The sequence below is a fragment of the Meriones unguiculatus genome, chromosome 7, assembly GCF_030254825.1.
Source record: "Meriones unguiculatus strain TT.TT164.6M chromosome 7, Bangor_MerUng_6.1, whole genome shotgun sequence".
Lineage (NCBI taxonomy): Eukaryota > Metazoa > Chordata > Mammalia > Rodentia > Muridae > Meriones > Meriones unguiculatus.
In genome coordinates, this window is record NC_083355.1 from 76,743,022 (window position 1) to 76,765,973 (window position 22,952).

The 22,952-nt window shown below is 47.8% G+C and overlaps 1 pseudogene; it reads left to right on the forward strand.

Moving 5' to 3' along the window:
• The first annotated feature begins 1,912 nt into the window (after positions 1–1,912).
• On the forward strand, positions 1,913–21,568 carry LOC110556910 (B-cell receptor-associated protein 31-like; annotated as a pseudogene).
• The last annotated feature ends 1,384 nt before the right edge of the window (positions 21,569–22,952 follow it).

The window sequence follows — 22,952 nt, forward strand, 5'->3', positions numbered from 1 at the left end:
GCATACGGCTCTTGCAGAGACCCAGGTTTAACTTCCGGAACCCACGCTGGAGGACTCACAACTGCCCGTAACTCCAGCTCCAGGGGGCAATCCAACAACTCTGACTTCTGGAGGCAGCTGTACGCATATGCTCATATCTCAGAGACAGACAGAGAGAGAGAGAGAATTAAAAAGAAAAAAGCTAAATTTCCTAAGTGTCTGTAAGGCGTAGACACACACAGGCATACCAACATACTCTAAGAAGCGTACTAGGCTAGGCGGAGCTTAAATGTTAAACATAAGACCAACAGGATGAATGAGGAAGTTCTTTTTTCATCCTTTTAGGTCTTGAGGGGTTTCTATGCTGGAATAAGGTCTGAAGAGGTTTGTTTCTTGTGTCCAGTGCATCTATGGGTATACATTCACACTGGTGCTTTTGTTTCTTGAGACAAAGTCTCACTATGTAGTTCTGGTTGGCCTGGAATTCCCTGTATAGACCAGGAAGGGCTGGAACTCCCAGAAATCCACCTGCCTCTGCCTCCTGAGTGCTGGTATTAAAGGTGAACACCACCATAGATTTTTTTTTTTTTCCAAAAAACAAAATCTCACTAGATAGCCTAGGTTGGCCTTGAACTTTCGGTTTTCCTCCTCTGCCTCCCAAGTGCTGGGATTCAGGCCTATACCACCACACCTGGCTTCTTATGGCTGTATATAATTGACCATGTGACCCTGCCTTCATAGCCTCAGTCTTTTTTATATTGGTTAAAGATTCTATTAACTATGTGAAAATTATAATTTCAGAGGACAACTTACTGCAATCAATTCTTTCCTTCGGTTATGCTGGTTCCAGGGATTGATCCCAGGCTATCATGGTTGGCGGTGTCTTTAGCTCTTGAGCCATCTCACTGAGGCCCCTTTCCGTGTGTAGGTAGGGTGTTTGTGCGACTGGACTCATGCCTATGCGGAGGCCAGAGCAGGGCACCCGGCGTCTTGCTCTATCACTTTCTTCCTTATTTCTTTGGAACAGGCCTCTCACAGAACCTACAGCTAGCCCCATTCCCACGGTGCTGGAGACACAGATGTATGCAACCAAACCCATTTTTAAAAGATTTGTTATTGATCCTTTGTGACTTTCATGTCATGGATCCCAGTCCCGCTTATCTCCCATCCCTTTGTCTTTGCCCTTCACTCTAAAAGAAGAGAAAATGAGAATAAAAACAAAACAAAGCAAAACAGAAAAAACCTCATCTCGTCATATGTGCCACATAATACACCCTTCTGTCCACACACCTTTACTTGCAAATGTTCATTGCAATGAGACATTGGTCTGGCTCGAGGCCTCTGGCTTCTGCTACACCATCAATACTGGATCCTCACCGGGACTCCTCTCAGAGATCCTGTTGTTGCCCTGTGTCCTGGAGAGCCTGCACCTTTGGATCTGTGCTCTAGCAGTTCACAGATGGGGTAGGTAGGGGGATGGGCCGACTCAAAGCCCTGGATCTGGGCCTGGGCGGTAGCTGAGTTGGTCAGTCCGCCAGCTCTCCTGCGCCCACATCACCAGCTGAGCTCTCCAGCACTGCTCTGTCTAGCTCTCTAGCTCACTCGATGCCACCGCTGGCAAGGGGCAGGGCCAGCTTTCCATTCTCATGCCCCGGGTCTAGCTCACTCTCCGTCATCACCAGGGCTATCTCTACTATACTGCAGGGCCCGGCACTTTCTGGGTGCTGCAGTCTTAAGGGAAGGGGTCAGCTCTTCAGACCAGGGACATCTGCATGGCCTTTCCGGAAGCCTGAGCCTGGGTGTCACCATGGCCTCAGGCTGTAGAGCAGGCCACTCAGATCAGCATTCCCCACCCCATCTCTCACCCCCACGGCAGCACAGCATTCAGATAGCCACATGGTCTCTGGTGGCAGCCCAGACCATAGACACCCGCATGGCCTCTGCTAGTGACTTGGGCCAAGACATCTATACAAACCCCAGGTGCAGCTGGACCACAGACCCAGGCATGGCCGTTGGCAGCAGCCTGGGCCAGGTGAACACTATATCTCAGGTGGCTGACTGCACAGGCTCCTGACATCTGCCTGGTCCTCACTGCCGTTCCTCTTTTCCCCACAGGGTACGAACCGCTCGGCTTCGCTTTCTCTCCCATCTCTCCATCACGCATTTGCCCATGGTAGTGGCGTCTGCGGTGGGCACTTAGGTGTCTTTCTTTAGGACTCCCCAGGTGATGGGGTGGGAGGAGCCAGGGCAGGAGTGTAGGTGACCGTCTTCCAGCCCCAAGTCCATCTTTTTACCTGAGTGCTGGGGATCAGAACTCAAACCTCCAAGCTTGTATAGCAAGTGCCTCCACATCTGATTTTTTTTTTTTAAATCGAAGTTACAGGCATATGTAGTAGAGAGTTAATAAATCACACTTACATTCAGGACTTTAAAAAACAACCCTTACTGTGTTTCCCTGAACTCTTCATATAGACCTAATGGCCTAGAACTCTCAATATAGACTGGGCTGGCCCCAAGCTCACAGAGCTCTGCCTGCCTCTGCCTCCTGCATGCTGGGATCAAAGGTGCACGCTACGGCGTGGCTAGCTTTTGGTTTAAAGAGTAATGAGAAGCAGGGTGTGGTGATACACGCCCATTACCCTACCTCTTGGGAGGCTAAGGCAGATGATAGTGATTTTGAAGGCAGTTGGATCTACGTACTGAATTCTAAGCCAACCTAGGCTCCAACAAACAAGCAAACAAACTTGGACTATTATGTCACAGTCTGTGGGTCAAGCCTGTAGTGAGTTTATTTGGGGGGTCTAGGGTCTCTCGGTGAATCCTGACATTACAATGAAGCCAATGGATAGAGCTCTGGACACGTGAAGGCCTGCCTGGGCTTCTAGGTCTGTTTTTAAGTGGCTCGTTCTCATGGCCAGTACATTGGTGAGGAGCCCTGTTAGGAATATTCTGGCCATATCTTGTCACTCTGTCAGTGTATTAGCGTTGATCCTTGGGAGCAGGCCCACCTTGCCGTCAGTCGTTCCTATATTATTACTATTATTTCAGTGCTGGAGAGGGGTCTGTGGTGATTTGAATGAAAATGACCTCCATAGGTTCATAGGGAGTGGCGCTATTAGGGAGTGTGGCCCCGCTGAAGTAGGTGTGTCCTAGTGGGAGGAAGTGTGTTGCTGGGGCGAGCTTTGAGGTTTCAGAAGCTCAAGCCAGGCACCGCGCCTTTCATCCTGCTGCCCACTGATCCAGATGTAGAACTCTCGGCTCCTTCCCCAGCACCGTGTCTGCCTGCATGCCACCATGCTTCCCACCATGATGACAAAGGGCTAAACCTCTGAACTGTAAGCCAGCCCCAGTTAAACGTTTCCCTTTATGAGAGCTGCTGTGGTCATGCTGTCTTTTTCACAGCAATAAAACCCTGACACAGGAACTAAATACTACCGAGATACAGCCCCAGCTGTCAACCCTTAGTTTTCATTTGTCTAAGACAGCTATGGACTAGGAATCAAAAACACCAAGGATATTTAATCTCGAGAACGTTGTCAGTTGGGCCGCTTTGTGGTATGGCTTCCGATTGGAGGACGTCTCAGGCTGGGATCGATGATGGCGGAAGAGTTGTGAGTTAGCCCTGTTCACAGTATGACCCGCCTGTTCTGAATCACACGGGCAGAGTAACTCCAAAGGAAGCCACGCCGAGCTTCCCAGGAAGTCACTCACCAGGTTCCCAGTGTGTGGGCGGGAGCAGAGAATGAGAAGAGTGGCCTTTGGACTCAGACAGTAGTTTCTGTACAGTCACCGATGGGGTGGCCTCACAGCTGACCTCAGAGCCTGGTACATCTTTAAATGGAAGATGACAGAGCGTAGCTCGAAGGATCTCTGTAAGGATTCATGGGGAAAAATTTGAACAAGGTCCTCAGTACATTGTCTGGGTTAAGCATTCAAACATTTGTCTAAACACACACATACATACACACACACACACACACACACACTGTGTCTCACCTCTAGTTCCTCCCTCCTTTTTTTTTTTAAATCAGTTAAGACATTTTAACTGAGATCTCTCTCTCTCTCTTTCTCTCCGTTTTCAGCAATACGTTTAAAACATCTTGGTTAAAAAACAGCCAGAGTGGAGCATTATAGGATAGAGTTCAGGATATGATTATGGGATGGAACGTAGTTATGTGCCCAGTTTTGGATGCTCTGAGAGTTTGTGAGGTAGGGGTTAACAAAGGGAAATCCCTCTCTAAGAGTTAGATGTCAGCCTGAGTTTAAAGGGCAGAAAGGGTCAAGAATTGGGAGGGTGTACTGCAAAGACAAAGAGAGGGAGGGAGGCCATAGCTTGAATGAGCGAGGCAGACCCTGGGGAGGGCAGCATGCCTTCTGCTTCAGCCTCCCAGCAGCCTCCAGAGCCAATAGGGGTCCTTGAAGTGATGGCGCTGTTGTGGCCTTCCATCAATTCCTAGCAGGCAGACGCGTGTCCTGAGCACTAAGCACACACAGCAGCGCGTGAGGCAGAATTGCGTGGACAGGAGGCCAGCAGAGTGAGGGTCCCTTCTGCCTCTGATCCAGCGGGCTGGGGATGCGAAGGGGATGGGAGAGTTAACCTCCAGAGCTAGCTTGCTAGCCATGACCTGCGTGTGTCACCTTATTCCCGCTGTCTTTTCCCGTGTCACGTGTAGGCTTCAGTCCGGACAATTTCAGCTTCTTATTTTGATTTTTGAGAGGGAATCTCTGGTAGCCAGGAATGCCTTCGAACGAGCTAGTATCACGCGGGAACTCTGATCCTCCCGCCCCTACAGACGAGCAGCATCAGGCCCGTCTGTATGCGGTGCCAGGGGTGAAACCCAGGGCTCCGTGCGTGCTCTGCTCCCTATTAACCGCCTCACCCCCCCAGCCCTCATGGAAGGTTTTTCTTTTCTTAGAGAATTGATGGTTTGCAGTGCACGGCAAACGTGCTCTCGGCGCCAACACCCCCCCTTTGAAAGCTTCTGAGTGAAGAGGCTGGTGGGGCTGGGCATGAGTTTAGTGCGGAGAAGCTGAGAGCATCCCTGGAAGGCTTGGGAGATCCGTGTCCGCTTCAGGTAAGTGGGTAATTAAACTGAGGGGTGGTTCCTGGGAAAGTGCCCGCGGTGGAGCCGAGCCTCCGGGACTCACATCGCTTGGGGTACTGGCCTCTTTACTCTCTATAGCCGCGTTGAAGAGCCAACAGGGAAGGCTGTGAGTGCCGAGCTGCTCAGGCAAGCATGGCATGAGGAGTGACTCATATCTACTCTCAGGCTCTCGACTCATAAGAAGATTAATTCAGCAGAACTCAAAATCCAGGGGAAAACGGACCACTGGTTTTTTGTTTGTTTGTTTTTGTTTTTTAAATGTGGGGCTTCTGCGCAAGCCTGGGCCTTTTCAAATCGCTTCATCTGACATTTCCTGAAAACACTAGCTAATATTATCCCGTCTTTTGCAAGTGCAAAGTTGTGTTGAAACATTCTCTAAGCCAGATGGTTAACACTAGAAGTTTCTAACATTTGGGCTGAGTTTGAGCTTGGCTCTGACATTGTTGCATGGTTGGTTTACTTATTCACTTATTTAGAAACAGCCGGGCTTGGTGGCACACCCCTTTGATCCTAGAACTCAGGAGGGAGAGGCAGGCCAATCGCTGTGAATTCAAGGCCAGCCTGGTTAACAAAGCAAGTCCAGGACAGCCAACGCTACAAAGAGAAACCCTGTCTTGAAAAATCAAAAACCAAACCAAACCAACAAATAAAAAACAATGTCTTGCTAGATAGCCCAGGCTAGCCTCAAACTTGTGAACCTCCTGCCTCAGCCTCCCAAAGTACCTTTATTACAAGCACGTCACCACACCTAGCAGAGGGAAGTGGTTTGTTTGTTTTTGGTGGTGTGGTGTGGTAAGGGGGACCGAGAGTTGTACCTACGGCCTCACTAATGCTAGACACAGCTTTCAAACACCTGTCTTTCCTTTCTGCATTTTCCCTTCGTCCTCCAGCACTGGCTTGCTTTGGTGTCTGCCCTAGGCAAAGTACACATGTAGAGAGCATGAAAAGCAGTGAGTCACACAAGTCTTCTGGAAGAGTGCTTTCCTGCCCCACTGGGCAGATCCATCAGGCAAACCCACTCAGCCAACAGTAAATACCATAGTCCAGGCAACAGTGTCCTTTGATCTTTTCAGTTAGAACTAGTAAGCCAAGTAACTAAGTCTGAGCAAGAAACAACAGGGAATTGCTTCTTAACTCTGAGGCATGTCTGGTCTTTACCAGTTGCCTCTAAGACACCACTTAAATCCACTATTCTAACATGCTCTTTTATATTCTTCTGGAATTTCTCTACTCAATGATTTTTTTTTTTTAGGTCGTTTCCCAGGATTTTTCCCTGCTTGTTTTTATCAGTGTAGCAGGCGTCCATGTACTACCCTATCTCTTTGAATTATCGACTGTAACTTATAACTTACAGCCTTTTCTTGATAACAGAATTTAATACAATTTCAGGCATTTGAAGATACCGCTTAGGTCGTTAAAAACCTAGGCATTTTCAGGGGGCTGAGAAGTGAGACAGTGGATGAGTGTAGATTTACACTTGCTCTCTCAGTGACCTCCCGGTTACGAAAGCGGAGACAGCCAAAATACACCTGGAAGTACACTGGTCTGAAAAACAGTCTCAGAAGAGAGTTCAAAGGTTGGCGTAGATCTTTGCAATTATCAGCCTGTAAACAAAAGGTAAAACCACAAGGGGAGTAAACACCCACAGAAGGCAGAGTCTCAAAAGGGAGGGAGAGAGAAGACCCAGCCTTCAGCAGAGCAGATTTGGGAGGGAATCCTGTTCCGCCTAAGCTGAGGCCACTTGCTGGGTGAGGCGGTGCTGGGGAGGCTGAGGCAGGGGGACTGGGTGAGTCTGAGGCTAGCCTGGCCGCAGAAGCTAAGGAGAGTGGAAGTTTTTCAGGACAGGGGGTTGAGCATGTGTCTTTGGGAGAAGCAGAGAACAGGAAATAGCAGCGAGGGATTGTGGGAAACCATGGTGGTCTCAGGAACAAGGAAGGGTCCTCAAGTGCAGTCCTTCAACTGGATCCTGAGTGTGTGCATTATAAGAGTGCCACGTGTGTTCAGGTGCACTTGTTCATATGTGCGTGTGTCATTGCCAGGGGTGGACATTGGAGTCTTCCTCTATCAGTTTCCAGCTTGCTTTTAAACTGGAAAAAAAAAAGTGTATTAATTCTTGGAGACTTTCACGGAGTGTACTCTGATCATTTCGCCACCCTGCCCCTCTGTCCTCCATTGTCCTTCGTGACCCCCCTCCCCACCCACCTTCACGTTTTCACTTTCTCTTCAAAGTTAAACAAAGCGACAACTCCTTCAAGTCCAGTTTGTGTTGGCTAGTTACGCCCAGGCATGGAGCCCGTCCACGGAGCGTGGCCGGTCTACCAGTGGTCAGACCATTAAGGAAAACCGACTTTCCTTTTTCCAGCAGCGACCAAATGCCGATAGCTCCTCCCTCAGGGTTGGGACCTCGTGCCTACCTCCCCATCTACGTGTTGTGATTTCGATCAGGCTCGAGCTTTCCAAGGTCTTGTGTGTGCTGTTACAGTGGCTGGGAATTCATAGGAGCATCTAGCCTGCCGTGCCTGGAAAACACTGTTAGGTCATCAGCACCTCGAGCTCTTACAATCTTCGCATCTGCTCTTTCGCATAGATCCTTGAGCCTTGAGGGGAGGGCTGTGATACAGATATCTCACTTCGGGCTGACGACCTGAACGTCTGTTTTTCTCTGTGCGCACTCCAGCTTCTACCTTTTTTTTTTTTTTTTTTGGTAAAGACCGGCTCTCAGGTGAGACCAGCCAGCGGTGAGCTCCAGCCATCTGCCTGTCACATGCAACATGTGTGTTGTATGTTTGAGCTTTTACATGGATGCTGAGGATCCGAACTCAGGTTTTCATGCTTGAGCATCAAGCACCTTATCCGCTATCCGTCCTCCCAGCTCCCCAGTGTTTTGTTTTGTTTTGTTTTAATGTATGGTCTCATTATGTGGCCCAGGCTGATCTCAAACTTTTATTCTCTGGACTCAGCCATCACGCCCAACTTAGAAGTGTTTACATTTGTTTCACTGTTGAGATAGTACCTCACAGTGTGGGTTTGAAATGGCAGCCATCCTTCTGCTTCAGCCTTTGGAGTGCTGGGATGTCAGGGTGAGCCACCAAGCTTGGTGGTCTTTAAAAATTAAAAAAATGGGGTGTGGGGTCGGGGGGGGGAGATGGATGGATAATATGGCTCAGTGGGTAAAGGCACTTGTCATCAAGCCTGATGAGCTAGATTCAATCCCCAGGACTCTCTTGGTGAAAGGAAAGGACCAGCACAAAGGGGAAAAAAGAGAAAAGGAAGCAACTGCCCAGGGCTGTCCTCTATCTCCAATTATACACCCACACCCTCTAAATAAATGAATGAATGAGTGAATGAATGAATGAATGAATGAATAAATAAATGAATAAATAAATAAATAAGTGCAAACAAAATACAGCCCTCTCATCTTTTTTCAGACCTCATACATCTCTGCTTTGGACTCTAGACATGACTCACTTTCTTCTGAACCCCAAAGGGATTCTTAAGATACAAAAGCTTACGTCAAAGGTCACCCCCAACGCTAAGGTCAGCCACTGTGGGAAATTCTGACCAGCTAAAGGCCTGATTCTGGCGTGTAACCTGGCTTAATCTACCCAGCTCTGTGAAAGTCTTACCGACATAAGATTGACAGCTGAGCAATCTGGTTTAGCCTACCCAATGAATCAGTGAGAATGTGGAGATCTTTATTGGCGAGAAAGTGGAAAACTCCTAAGGGTAGGGAGGTCCTCCTGAGAGATCGTACTGCTCCTGATGTAATAATAGGCCAGAAAGCCTTTTATTATGGGGTAGGTGTGGCAGCTGAGAAACGGAAAGAAAGAAATGTGAGTCATACAAAAATCCTCATTCCATGTCCTTTGGCCATCGCCAGTCACATTCAGGAAAGCGCTGGTGTTCTCGGTGTGTAGTTTCTGCAAGCTTCCGGTCTGGTGGAGGCTGAGACGCGCGGTTGTACTTCCTGCTCTGTTTAACACTTGCTGCTACATGAGATGGAAAGTTCCTCGCTGGTAGAGTGGTCGGCCATAAGGGAAGTGACAGGGACATGCCACTCACCTTGCTCTGCTTTGCTCGGGGGCTTTGAATCTCAGCCCCAGGTCTCTGCGTCACAGTTTGGGGTACTTCCAGGGGCAGGCTCACCTCTTCTGCTCTGGGGTTTAGCAGAAGCCTGCCTGTGCCTGCTCAGGCTGTTCACCACACCTCAGGGCTGGGCTCCAAGCTGCTTTCCAAACCTGATGGACAACCAGCCAGAACCTGCTGACTGTTGGCTAGTGGCCAACTTGGAGGCCCCTGGCACCGTGGCTCTCAAGATCCTGTTAACTGCTGTGTTCAGAGACACAGAGCTGGGGACTACAGAGGACAACCTGGAGGGACATTGTCCTTCCTTTAGCTAAACTGACAAGACCTTTAAGTATACAGCAGAAAGTCAAGGAAAATTAAAAATAAGACACCTTGAAAATATCTTGGCTCTACTTAAAATTTCCCAACTTCATCTTGACCTACCCCAGGCTGGACTTGAATTTACAGTCCTCCTGCCTCTGAGTGCTGGCATTACAGACAAGCGCCACCATGCCTGGCTCAACTTTTTCCTTTTGAATCCTTTTATTATATTTAGTGTGCACCCGCACTCACCACAGCACACATGTAGAGGTCAGAGGCCAAACTGTCCTGGCGGGAGTCCATCCTCTCCTTCTTTCAGGTAGGCCCAAGGTATCAAACTTCAGTTTTCAAAGTTAGTAGCAGGGTAAACATTCATTACGTGATTGCTCAGCCCCCTGAATAGACTTTAGAAAGTAGAAAGCGGGCAATACTACCCTCTAGGGTAAAACATGCCCTTAGGCTCTATCTGTCTCATCCTCACCAGAACGCTTGTCCCCTCTCCGGAGTCCTGGATCCCAACCAACCTCTAGAAGAAGGTTCTCTTGCCAGTCACATTTTCAGGCTGTTCCTCCTGATGCTTCCAGCTTCATGAGGGGACTTCTTTCCCAGCTGGACCTAGGCCGCAGGCTCCGTCTTCTGTGTCAGCCCCAGTGCTGAACAAGCAGTGAGGAGTGGCTGTTGAGGGAAGGTGCACCGCTGACCCATTGTCACAGTGCTGAGAATAACCTTTCCTCTACACACTTAGATTTGGAGATGTCCGTGGACATCTTTTTCCATCCCTCATTTTTTTGTTTTTTAATAAAGTGTCATTTTCCTGCTAACTCTTCTAACACAGTTTGTGTCTTATTTACTGTTGTATAGATCACGATTGGTATCCTCTTGCTCTTGGAGAGATTTAAAAATAAGCCCATTTCTGTTTTTCTGAGAGTCTGTGTATACGCAAAGACATGAAAACAGCTATCCTAACTGTGGTCCTTGAGTTCGGACTTCCTTCTTAGCTTTGTCAGGAGCCCGGCAGGATTCGTGCTCGGCAGGGTGGTGTAAGAGGTCAGAGGTGAAGGGCAGAAGGTCATTCTGAACAAGTCACTCAGTCCCTGAGTTTGGGATTTACTATGGTCATGTAAACTGAACAGGAAGCAATGTGGAGCCAAGGATCAGGGAGGGCCAAGGGCATTGCAGGAATCGGGGTCAGAGGTTAGAAATCCGTCTGCTACTAAAAGTTCTGAGCCTGAGGAAAGCTTTTGCAAAGGCAGGATTCCAAGAAACAAAAGGCCTCACTTCCAAGGGAATTAAAGGGAAGCTAACACTCTTAAAGCTACAATACCCTTTGTTCTCCCTAAGCGATGCTGGTGCTGCCTGTCTGTATGTATGTGTATATTTGTGTGTGTATGTGTGTGGATTGAACACAGGACCCTGGGTGTGCTAGGAAAGTGCTCATCACTCAGCTGCACTCTCAGCCTCAGAGTTTATTATTCCCTTAGCATTCTGTGAACGATGCAGGGATGAATTTCCTATCAGAGTTGTGAGTAGGCAATGCTCTTACTGTATTAAGGGGTGATCCCTACCTAAGACCTGGAGGGTACAGGGCCTAAGTGAAGCTCAGCTAACCAGACTCTCCTCTCTAGAACTTAGAATAACAAGAGAGGAAGCAAGAAGTTTAAGGATGGGCTTTGCCAGCAGCGCTGGTGGTGCCATCCTGTGACTGAGGGCCTTGACCGTCATCTCTGCTCTTCACTGTCCCTTAGTTTCCAGTCCCTTTCCAGAGGCCTGCTCCCAAGCCCTCCTGTGCAACTGGCGAACTATTCAATCTGTCCAGTCTACTCCAGCTTAGGAGAAATTAAGCAGTGCTGACTTGTACGCACTGCATCAAAGAATTAGACGGGTTCATCTGCGGACCCTGCCCAGAAGCCTAAAGAGGTGGTCCTGCAGCTGCTAGCTGGACATCTGGCAGACGGTGTGGACACCCCTTCATGAGAGAACTGAACTGACAGACGTTAGAATCCATCTAGGCAAGGGTTTGGGGCATGTTTTAAAGTGGACACAATTATCTGAATGTGAAGAGAAGTCCCACAGAGAACAGATTCTACAGAGTTATTCTCCCCACACCTGGGGAACAAGAGACACAGAGTTTTTCCATGTATTTAAGTCAACTCTCCTTCCAGTACCACGGACTGAACTAGTGTATGCTAGGCAGGCATTCCGCTACTAAGCTATATCCGAAGGCTTCTTTTTACTTGGTGACAAGATCTCACTACTTGCCCAAACTGGCTTTGAATTTGTGCTCTTCTTGCCTCCGTCTTCCAGGTAACTGGGTTAGGGGACCGGGCCACCAGGTCTTGCTTAAATCAACTTAGGAGAATTTTTTTTTTCTTCTTTACACAGGGTCTCTATGTGTAGCCCAAGATGGCCTTGAACTTCCTGAGATCTACTTGCCTCTGCAGAAATTTACTTGCCTCTGTCTACCAAGTGCTGGGATTAAAAGCGTCCATTATCACATCCTTCAACCTGACTTTAATTTTGCTTTTTCCTTACAAGGAAGGAACTATACCCTCATACATGGTAAACCAACCCCAGTTTCCCAGGACCTCTAGGGTCATTTGGATTTTTTTGTTTGTTTGTTGTTACAGTGTTTTAATTCTCAAGGGTCATTTGGAAGCTCAGCGTGTGATGGTGTTAACACCCGGAGACTTTCTGGTCTTCAGTCCCCAATTTGCATTGGTGACTGCTGAGACCACCACTGTCCTGGCCAGTTCTGGGACACGCCAAACCTGATGGCTTTTCTAAACTTTTTTTTTTTTTTTTTTTAGTAGCCTTTGAAGCATGAAGATCTTTGACAAGGCCATTGCCGAGGTTTCTGTGTCCCTGGGTCTCCCACACAGCTAAGATTTGAAGAGTTGATAACCTCTCAAAGGAAAGGGTCGAGCTGCTCATGCTGGAGGAAGCCTGGACCTCCCTTCCTGTCTCTGGGACTCTTTTAATCTGATGAATAGTCCATTTTCTGAATGTATTTATATTTCACTTATAGGACCATCTATACCACCTATTTTAAAAATAAAAATTAAAGAGGAGAATGTCAGCCAGGTATGTTGGTATACATCTCTAATCCCAGCACTGGGAGGCTGAGGCAGGAGGATCCCTGTGAGTTTGCAGCCTGGGTTACATAGACAGACCTGTCAAGGTGGAGGTGGGGTATTTACATGAGAACTTGTTCCTTATGCCACAAACCTCCATCAGGGCCTGATGTACAAAGCTTTCTTTCCATTCTTTGCTCATAGAGAAGGAAGGGGAAGGTCTCTACATGGGGGCGGGAGAATAATTTTTTTTTTTTAAATAATAGAGTTCTAAAAAGTTTTGTCAAAAATGTCTAAAATTAATGAGAGGAAAAATTCTTGATGCCATAAGCTGCCACATAGAAGGGTTAATTGGATTTGTATTTGATGTCACCATCTCCTGGGAGCCTTTGGCGTTCTCTGAGAAAGACTGAATGACCCTTAAGCTACTCCGCCATGAATGTCATCTCCCTCCTCACTCACCATCGCCTTTTAGAGTTAGGAATGAGGAATCTTTCTAATGCACACTCTAAATCAAGATAGCAATCTTATCTGTAATTAGAATGGAGTCAGTACTCAAACTGAAACCAAATATTTGTGTTACAAATGAACTAGCACATTATATAACCCATGCAGCTCATTATGGGTCTTAGAGTTCAGCAGCTTCTTTGAATGGGACCTATCTGCTGGAGACAGGGGCAGCAAAGCCACTCCCACGTGGGCCCAGTAATTCATTGAGACATTAGAAAAAGCTTATACAATTCCTTAAACATTCATAAACATTATAAAGGTTAATTCCAAGAAGTGAAGAATCCGCATTTTTTGGAATTTACATTCCCAGGTCACTTCATACACATGCATTCTATGTCGATATTTCTGGGGAGACATGAACAAACGTCTACTCACACCAGATAGAGAACCAATGAGAGAGCAAAATGCAGACAGCACTAAAGTCCAACCTGATGGACCAATGAGTTTTATCTGGACTATTTACGGGAATACGAGTGAGGGGTTACTTGCAGGAGCAGAAATATTCATGGAGAAGATGTAGCACATGGAAAATACAGAAGACGACTAAAAAAAGAAGCAATCCTAAAAACCTAGAATTTGAAAGCACAGAATAAGATTATAGATATGGATTTAAATGTATTGGGAAATGGAACTAATGTAAGTGGATTAAAGTCGTTGGTATGAAAACAAAAATTGACAGCGTAAACTTAAATATGTGTGTGAACTTATTAGATGTGAACGATGCACCGTTTACCAGCGTGCATCACGAAAGCCCACCCAGCATGGGTGACAGCTCACAGAAGCTCGGAAGCTGAAGCACGCAGCACAGCAGGTTGGAGGTGCCTCTTTTAGGCAGCTCAGGAGGTCTGGGCCTCTTCCGGATAGCTTGACTGACCTCTGCTTCTTCTAGGCAGCTCAGCTTGTCTGAGAGTCTCCGAGCAACACTCACAGCTTGTAGATGACTGGGAAAGAAGGGGTCTTAGTGTATCTGCTCATTTTCTGGGACTTCCTGAAGCCTTTGAGTTGTTTGCTTCCTAAGCAGAAGAAGCTTCCCCACAAGAGGGAAAGCCTCCCCTCTACCCATTATCTCACCTCATTTCTAAGGTCCTATGTCTGAAGAGGTTCCCTCCAAGGGCAGATCCTGGTACAGCCAGTGAATTGCTGTACTGTCACCTGGAAGGGAAGGAGACAGTCAGGTCTTCAGAGACCCACCACCACTGTAGATGTGTGACACAGGGACCCTGACTCACATGGGCCCACAGCAGACAAGGGTTCATTGCTGCATTTAATAGGGACAATGGTGGGTTGGTTCTAAGATTGACTTAATCAGGGGCTTAGTGACATCATGGAAGTCCTGGATTGTGCCCATTTTTACCTCTCTGTCACCTTCTGTGTGGCTTCTCCTGGCTGTGACAATCAGATTTCCTGCACCAGAAAAAAAAAAAAAAAAGGAATGGTTTCTTCACACCTGTCTAGACTGAACAGCATGAGAATTCCTCCCAATGTCATGCCCCACTCACTGGCTCAGAATGAATGGAGCTCTCCCCTAACACTTGACCTGATGATGACCTTTCTGGAACACAGAGTCTCTGAGACAATTCTTTATAAGGGAGGAAGGAAGGAAGGAAGGAAGGAAGGAAGGAAGGAAGGAAGGAAGGAAGAAAGGAAGGGAAAACGGAAGAGAGTTTGAAGTCACCCAGCACTGTGTTTCATGTCAGCTCATCTGGTTCATAGGCTGCACAGTATAGTCCCTGAGCTCCAAGAGACCATCTTGCCAGCCACCGGTATTTAACCCCACCAGCTGCCCCCATTTCATGTCTCCAGTGGCCTTTTATTGAAAACTTGAAAGAGTCCCTTTTCTGTCTTGTCTGTGGACGAGGCTGGGAGATCAGAACTCCATCTGTTCATTAATTCTTTTGCTGTTCTTAAATCTTATTTGGAGGGGGGTTAAAAATAACTTTTTAAAATGTGTACATGCTTGAGTTTATATGCATTATATGCAGAATATGTGCAGAAAGCGTCCAAAGCCAGACGAGGGGTTAGCATCCCAGGGAACTGGAGTTACAGGAGGTTGTAAACCACCATGTGGACGCTGGGAACCAAACCTGGGCCCTCTGCAAGGGCTATAAGTGCTCTTAACTGCTAAGCCATCTCTCCGGCCTCCCCCCTTTTAATAAAATCTCCTATAGCCCAAGCTGGGCTTGAACTCTGTACGTAGCCAGCACCAGCCTAGAAGCCCTGATTTTCCTGCCTTTATGTCTCAAATGCTGGCATGATGGGCCCCTGCACCATGCCCAGATTAATAGGTATTCTCTAAATATCTGCTCTACATCAACCTGGAAGGGTGTTGAGGATATGATAACGTTACAGCTCAGCTTCTGCCCTCAAGGAGTTCATTCAGGAAACTAGCAGGCAGGAAGCTGGCCTAGTGCTGAGTCACTACTCCCAAGCACAGCTACAAGTAGACAGAGGAAGGGCTCTCCACTCGGTTCAGGGGCACTGTGGGGGTAAAGCATGCACAAAGTAGACTGGAGACCAGAGCACATTTCTGATGTTTCCAAATTACTGACTTAAAAAAATAAATTAGGAGCCCTGTGTGGTAGCCTACACCTTTAATCCCAGCACGTGGGAGTCAAAGGCAGGCAGATCAGCCTGGTCTACAAATCGAGTTCCAGGACAGCCAACCCTGTCTTGAAAATACCAATTTGAAAAAAAAAAATAACAGTCAATTTATAATTAAGGGTTTATACGAAGCATTTCCACAATAAAAAGAGAGCGTGGGGGGGGGGGGGGTTGTACTCTCCAGATTTTGAAAACGTTTCTTGGTAGTCACTTCCCTCATTTTATAAGAAGCATCTCTTAAGAGCAGGTGTTAAAACATGATGCTAAATATTCTACTTTCTTGGAATGTTTCATTTGAACCCCTTCCTTCCTCTCTCTCTCTTTCTTTCTTTCTTTCTTTCTTTCTCTCTTTCTTCCTTCCTTCTTTCTTTACTCAGGATTGTGCTAAGCAGCCCATGCTGACCTCAAACTTGGGGCTGTCTGCCTCCTGAATCCTGGAATTACAGATGTGAACCTCCACGACAGCTCTGCAAATATCGCTTTTGCTTGCTGCAGGGCTGATGCAGGAATCGGGGAGCTACCTTGTGATGCCTTGGGAACTGCTACGTGATGCGGAGGTTCCCGGTTGTTGACAATCACCCCAAGCCTCAGGTGTCTTTCCTTTTGCCCCAAGTGTCCACCTACTCCCTGCTGACACATACTGTCCTTGGCTCTTCATTGTTCACAGAATATCTCCTCTCCCTCAGGGAGGCCCCTGCTCACAGGATGTTCCTATCACAGCCATGCAAATGACACCAGAATTTGCAATTTTGTCCTATCTGTCTTACAAGCATTGATCTTGAATTTCCATATTACCATGGATATTTCCAGCTGGGTTATTGCTAGAGACACTTAAAGTTAGCGTGTTCTCCCTCACTACCCACTTCTCTCTTACTTTTATTCCGAATAGTTATTCAAGTCCAATATGAGTCTCACCTCAGCGAGGTGCTTTCTGATTACTTTTTAGGCAAAAATAAAATAAGTATTCCTGAGTGCTCATCATAAGGTTTAGCCTTGGTCAGAGTACGAAGAGAAGAGCAAGTTGCCAAGTCCTCTTTCCCGCAAAGCATCCATTCAGGGGGTGAGGGACAGGTGCTAGGAAAGTGTTCATGAGGGTGGACACTGGCCTCTTGAAACTCTGACATCTAGAATCCTAATCATCTGGGAAATGACAGAGACACAATAAAGTGCCTTAATTTGCTGGATGTAGCCGCTGTCCCAGGGGCTTAAGATGGAGCAGCTTCATCTTTATGTGTGTGGGAGAGAGCCTGTGTCCCCGGGCTCCCTGCTTTCTCTCCCGCCTCGCGGCTTTTGAGACAAGATCTCACTTTGTTGGCCTCAAACTCATGGTGATCCTCCTGCCTCAGGAACCTTGTCTGGTTCATTTTCCTTCTTCTCTCTCTTCCTCCCTTTTCTCTTCCTCCTCCTCCCTCTCCTTCTATCTTCTTTATCACGTTCTTTTTGAGAATAGGGGTGCTCCTCCATCCCCAGGCTATGTGGTGCCAGGGTCTTGTGCATGCGAGGTCGGTATTCTACTTACTAACCACCCGTCCCCCCACCCCTTCTTACAAGAGAAATTTAGGGCACAGATGGCTGTAAAAAACTCACCCAGGGCTACAAAGTTGACATTTACTCCCAATAAAGCTAGAAATACAATTTTGTTTCTAAGTTTGTGTGGCATCAAAATAAGACATTTAACTCTAAATAGGACCCGAAGCGTCCGTGTGCCTACTTTTCAGCAATGTTAACGTTCTGGAGAAATATTAATGATGAAAATACACTAAAACGGTATAAAGTAGTGTGCTTTTTTTTTTTTTTTCTCGCTCGCCTGGCTTACACGTGACTTGGCACAGCCACCTTTACTTAAATCACAGCTAATTTTGTACATCATAGGTTTGGCGTATTAATCTTGGTTGTTAAAAATGCTGTGTTAAAATACTATTTTTCTTGGATCACGAGCTTTTGGAAACCTCCTTAAATCCTGTGCCTGAGGCAAGTGCCTCATTCTAATCCCAGCCTTGACGGAAATAAGGTTCCAAGCCAGGCCTTCCGCTCCAGTGCTACACTCTTTCTCGCCTGTTACACTACCCATAACCCCGCCGTAGCTGGATTTTTATGTCCATGTCTTGTTTAGCATAAACCGTAAATTTAGATCAAACCGTAAATGCCTCGAGAGCAAACACCATTATTGACTGGGCCTCCTGAGTTCTCGGAAGCTCCCAGCACAGTGATTGGTTGGCGTACCAAGGGTGTTTCATAAAGAAACTTTGCTAGCTCACTGAACTTTACCGTTACTGCCAGGTACCTTCACCACAGGTCAAAGGTTGTTCTCTCCTCGTGGCAAGTTCCCCTAATATATTTCAGCCTCACAAAAATAGTTAATGGAACAGCCCATATCATTTAAAGATGTGAGTGAACACGGCTGTTGAAGGAACTACACAAATAAAGCACTTCCTTCAACCCAGTGTTCTCCCTTTGGTGATAATTTTAACATTTTTCAGGAGAGTATGGCCTCTGGTGAGAAAAAGACAAAAGTTTTCTTTTGAAGATTTATTTTTTAACTTACATATACGTGAGTGGTTTGCCATCACGTCTGTGCACCACATGTGTGTCTGGTGCCTGACGAGGCTAGAAGATGGTTCTGGATTCCCCGGAACTAGAATTATAGATGGTTGAAAGCAGCCGTGTGGGTGTGCTGTGGGGTATTCAGCGAAGAAGCCTGCTTGGACATGGGTGTAAGCCAATAGAAAGTCTTAATTAGGCAGCCGCTGACCACGACCGGTGATTGGGTTGCCAGTGTAGCCCGAGCCTTTCTCGGGATGAGCTTAAGCACGATATGCATGTTCTGGGTTTGACACACGTCAGTTAACGAGAACAGCCAGCCGGAGTGGAACTGCGGAAGCCAACAAGCAAGGTCAGTACATTCAGAGACTTTCCCAGAACTGCGGACTTTGATGGATGAGGCCTTTGTTTCAGTTTTGACAGGTGCTGCTGTCTACGTGCTGAGTTTTACAGCCCGAATGGCACTTCCATTATGGAGTCAGTTGTGCTAAAGGCTGGGGCCCTGTTACGGGAGCTGGGAATCAAACAGCAAGTGCCCTTAACAACTGAGCCACCTCTCCAGCCGCAGCCCAGAATTTTGGAAGTGAACAGATCACTAGTAGCAGAGAGGGGCAGAATGCTCACTGGTGTCATTACCAGCTCCTGGGGGACGGTAGGGGGTTCACCAGAGCTCTCCTCACTACCTCAGCCGCCCTGCTGCGGAGTCCCCCCTCCCCCACAGGTGTATCCACTCCTTGTAGTAACCTCATTACAGGCTGGCTGTGTTTCTCCAGCACTCCTTCAGGGAGTGGCAGCGGAGGCTGAGTATTTTCACTTTTGACATTGAGCTACTAGAAACATGTTTTTTAAAGAGAGAGGATTAGCAGTGAGTGCAGCAATTTCTCCAGGGCACATTATATAAACCCTCTGAGAGCTTTCCTCAGGGTGGGGACCCGGGTGATAAAGGAAACCCATTGCACCAAGAGACATTCAGTCCTGGGGCCCGTTCTGCCATCCCTTTCCTCATCATTCTTCCACCTCCTCTCCCTCCTCCTCTTCTTCCTCCCTCCTTCACTCTCCTCCTCCCCACTTCATCTTTCTTTTCTTCTTCCTTCTCTTTTCTAGGCAAGGTCTCACTGTGTAGCCCTGGAACTTGACATCACCCTGCCGAGGCCTCCCAAGTGCTGGGATTGGAGGTGTATGCCAGCACCCCAGGCACACCGATCCACTCTTGAGGTGGACTGAAAGCCTGAGGTCACTTTGGTTTGTTGGGCTGTGTGTCTGGATTTTCTGAGCCAGGCTTAGCTCCTCTTGGATTTCAGTTCTGAGTGTGCTGCGTCGTGTCATCTGCTTACTTATTTTACAGAAGAGAATTCTTAGAGTCTGCTTGGGACTTGGGGGTACTAGGGGTGCTTCTGGTTTATGCAGGGATTAAAACGCCATCCAGAGCCTGTTCCCGAAGTCACACCCTTACAAAGTACAATACAGAACACGGTGTAGTCACCGAACACCTGTAGGCTTTAGGGGGCATGCCTAAGATTTGTCTCACTTGAAGAAACGAGGCATACAGAGAGGTGGCTGGGCTGTTAGTTTGCTCTGAAGATAGCTTTGCTGAACGCCACCACCCTTCTGCTAGCTCTGTGCCCTGAAAACCCTGTGCTAGTCTTGGTGAGAACACGAGCTCATCCATGATGAGGCAGAAGAAGCACTCCATTCACGGCTGGGGAGGTAGATCATTGGTCCAGCGTCTTCTAGCATGCCCAAGATCCCTGGCTTGATCTGAAGTGTTCTGAATAACAGAACTGGGGGCTGGAGAGGCAGCTCAGTGGTTAAGAGCACTTACGGCTCTTCCAGAAGACTGAGTTCAGTTCTCGGCATTCACACAGAGCTGATGCCTCTTCTGGCTTCCACTGGCACCTATACACACGTGGCACGGATGCACACAGCTGAAGATCTTTTTTTTGGAAGGGGATTTGGGACAGGATTTCTCTGTGTAGTGTGGCTGTCATGGAACTCAATCTGTGGATCAGGGTGCCTCTGCCTCCCGCGTACTGGTATTGAAGGCATGCACCACCACCATCCTGCCACAAAAAATCTTTAAAAAGGAAAAAGAAGGAAAGAAAAAAAGAAAGGGAGCCAGAGGACATATTTTTTCCCAGTGCAGCTAATTAGTTGCTCCAGGGGCAAATTCATGTTCACCATCCCGGCCACCCGTAGATTAGGGCCAGGTGTAAAAGCAAGTGGCTAAAACCTCAGAGCTGAACCAAGTCCACGGAAGCTTCTGCTCTAACAAGCCGAGCGAGTTGCGGGGGTTAGATCTGAATGGTGAGAGGAAGTCGCTCCCGAAAGGGCTGTCCAGGAAGCAAGCTCTGATCACTGTGTTGGAGACTTTTAGGTCACAGGGTGAGGCAGCAGGGGACTGCAGTCGCCACCTTCCTTTAGGCAGAGGTCTCTGCCGCTTCTCTGCACTCCCCCCATTTCTCTCAGAAGATGGCAGGCGATTTTCAAGCCCCGCCTGGTGGAGTTGGTAGTAACTTACCAACCACCTTCTCTGTGGTTCTCATTGTCATCCTTGTGCTGTTGGTCATCAGTGCTGTACCTGACATCCGGAAATACGATGGTGTGACAGAAAAAGTGACCCTGCAGAGCAATCCAGGTGCCATGGAGCACTTTCATGCGGAGCTTCTCTGTGCTCAGAGGAATCTCGACATCGCTGGCTTTTCCTGGCTGCTGTCCTTCCTGCTTAGACTCTCATCTCCCAGCGGGCCACACTGCTGGCCTCCAGCAAAGCCTTTAAAAAGGAGAAAGTGCACGGAGGAGGATGACCAACTAAAGGAGGGAGCTGTGGAGGACAGAGGCAAGGTGGATGTTGGGAGTGCTGAGGTGAAGTTAGTAGGAACTTCTACATAGCCTGAGGAATGCTCTGAAGGAGCTAAAGGATGAGCTGGCTGGCACCAGGGAAAAGCTTGAGAAAGCTGAAAACGAGGCTCTGGCCATGCAGAAGCAGTCCGAGGGCCTTACCAGGGAGTATGCCCTCCTGCTGGAAGAGCGAGCCACGCTGCAGGCTCCTGTGCACAGTCCCTCGGACAAGAAGGAGGAGTAAAGCTTGTTTTTCTCCCCTGCCTGAAGCCGGCTTCCACCTGACCCAGGCTCACTGCTTCCTGGGAGCTCAGCCTGTCCCTCTTGGGTTTTTTCCCTTCTACTTCACCGGTTTTCTTCCACAGCTGATAGATCATCATTTTGACCCCTTTACCCATACTAAGATCATAGCAAAAGGGACTTAATGGTTGTTCAATAAGAGTAATTTGTCCACTGTCCTGCCTGGCCAGGGTACTTTCCACTCCTAGAAATGTAGGAAAGCGCTGTGACCTGGCTCACAGTGGAACCCCGTTTGTTTTGCCATGTGTCCTAAAGGAAGCTGTGAAGCAGGCCAACTGTTTCACTCTGGATCAATAAAGGTGGTTATGTTTTTTTTTGTTGTTGTTGTTGTTGCTGTTTTTTTTTTTTTTTAAAGAGTGGTGAGATATTTACTCTCCAGATATGGAAAAGAATTGGTGCCAAGTAAGGAGACAGATGTAATAAGGGGGGTAAGGTGGACACACGAAACTCGGTGACTCATGCCACCTCACTGAATTTTCAGGGAAACCGGTGATATTTTGTAAACAAGGCAGACAGAAGTTTACCGAAGCGTGTCACACTCAGATGGGGACAAACCACAATCAGCAGTTGGATTTGCGCACTTTTAGGCCAGAGGGCCACACAGCAGTGATAGGTTTGGAAGGCAGAGACCTAAGGACTTGTCCACACCCTGGTCAGGGCTGTCACTATACAGAAGGGGTTTGGAAGGCTGAGAGATGAGAGCTTAAATATGACTTCCAGTCTTAGGTTTAGACATCCAAAAGTTCAGCGCAGGCCTGTGATCTTACACTTGGGAGGCAGAATCGAGAGGATCAGCGGTCAAGGTCATCAGCTACATGGCAAGTTGGAAGCTAGCCTGTGCTGCTGGAGATCTCTTCTCAATACCCCTATCCCCACACGCAGCACACACCCTAAAAAAAGGAAAGGAGGGAAAAGGGGTTAAAACAATGACCACTAGAAAGACCCAGAAAGGATATAATTTTTAAAATGTAAGTTGAGAGCCCCCACTACCATGGGGCTCGTGGCTGCCGACGAAGAGAAGGAGACACAATACTGTTGCTTGAGGAAGCTGTCTGACACGCACATTGCTGCAGATTTCCCAAGACTGGATAGTGACGGCCTTAAATAATAAATGCCCTTTCAGAGCCACATGCTCTCCCATAGGGGAAGGCTTACAGTGTCCAAAGGACCCTCTTGCTGTTTCCCCACACTTCCCTCCACTTTTCTCCCACAGAGCTGGGCCCTACTGACTCTTGCCACCCTGAAAAGTTAGTTATAAGCCCTTATTCTAATGCCTGTTTACAGAGGAAGCTTGTGTCAAGGGTAGCGCATAGCTCCGGGACAATGCAAAAGGGTGATGGAGATGGAGGGGTGCCTTCAGATGCGCTTCCTTGTGCGAGTGACAGTTGGGGGACACTGAGGCAGGTCCAGTCAAGTCAATGCAGAACAAGAGTGGGAGAGCTTAGTGGCAATGATCATGTCTGCAAATTTATGTGAGACTTTGTTTGTACAAAGAGGCAGAGACCCCAGTGTTTCTGTGGCGCTGGGGCTGTTGTACCTTTGGGTACCCAGAGAGTTTTCCACTCGGCCTTCAGTGGCCTTGTGATGTAACAGTGTCTTAGGATATCGGAGCATTATTCTG